The 1,082-nt window shown below is 41.9% G+C and overlaps 1 pseudogene; it reads left to right on the forward strand.

The window, feature by feature from the left end:
• The first annotated feature begins 215 nt into the window (after window positions 1-215).
• LOC149828244 (small polypeptide DEVIL 11 pseudogene) lies at window positions 216-449 on the forward strand (annotated as a pseudogene).
• The last annotated feature ends 633 nt before the right edge of the window (window positions 450-1,082 follow it).

Genomic DNA, 1,082 nt, shown 5'->3' on the forward strand with positions numbered 1-1,082 from the left:
TTAAAAGAACCCTAAAACTAGTCTTGGATTTGCAAAACCACCCATCTGAACTCTCTCTCTCTCTCTCTATAAATACCCTAACCCCAAATCTCAACTAGATCTCATCACAGGCAAAATCACCCCAGCCCACAAGAGAGAGAGACAGAGAGTGCAACCCTCTTGCTATATAGCTTCTCTCTCTTCGTATGTCAACCAGCGTAGCTAGTCTTTCTCCCATGGCCACCGCCCGGTTCTATCTTGATGAGAAGTGGAAGCTCTCCAAGAAGGGCTCCTGCAGGAGCAGCAGCACAGACTCATCCTTCCTGAGGAATCACTCATCCTCTTCTGCTAGGCGCTCTTCCTTCACAAGCAGGTGTGCTCATCTGGTTAAGGAACAGCGGGCGAGGTTCTACATCATGCGCCGCTGCGTCACCATGCTCATCTGCTGGCGTGACTATGGAGATGCTTGAAAGTTGAAACCCTCCGCCACCTGATCACCTTCCATCTTCCCTCGTGACGATAACCAACCAATCTCATCCGTCCAGGGAAATAGATATTACCAACAAAGTTCTAAGCAATCAAAAAGAAGGAAGAAGAAGAGAGATCTGGAGATCTATAAAGAGAGAGACTGTTGTACATATACATGACATCTATCTATCCATATTAGATTCAAATTTTGAGTCGGGATTTTTTTTGTACCTTTTTCTTAGCTTTGAGATAGATAGATACACTAATATTTATTGTTTTTTTTCCTTTTATGTGGAATCAAATTCTATACCTTCCTTTATGTTGGGTGGTTTGTATCTCTTATGGAAATGGTCATGTTGGTCATCGATGCTACATTGGAGATTCAATATACTGCAGTGATTTTGGAGATTGAGGTCCATTTTGATGATGGGAACTGTTATTTTTTCATCTTTTGAATTCTTTGTGCTCGCTCTATCTCTCTTTCTCTCCATGCTAGCTTGAGATGAGATTCCTTGCCCACTAGACTATGAGGGGAAGCAATAGCTGTGGCTTTTCTGCGAGTTTACAATGCGGGCTGTCAGATTTAATTAATTGTTTATTTGAATGAAATTGTTTAAATGGTTGAATGCATTATT

Source organism: Nuphar pumila, chromosome 9, assembly GCF_984573655.1.
Source record: "Nuphar pumila chromosome 9, dmNupPumi1.hap1.1, whole genome shotgun sequence".
NCBI lineage: Eukaryota > Viridiplantae > Streptophyta > Magnoliopsida > Nymphaeales > Nymphaeaceae > Nuphar > Nuphar pumila.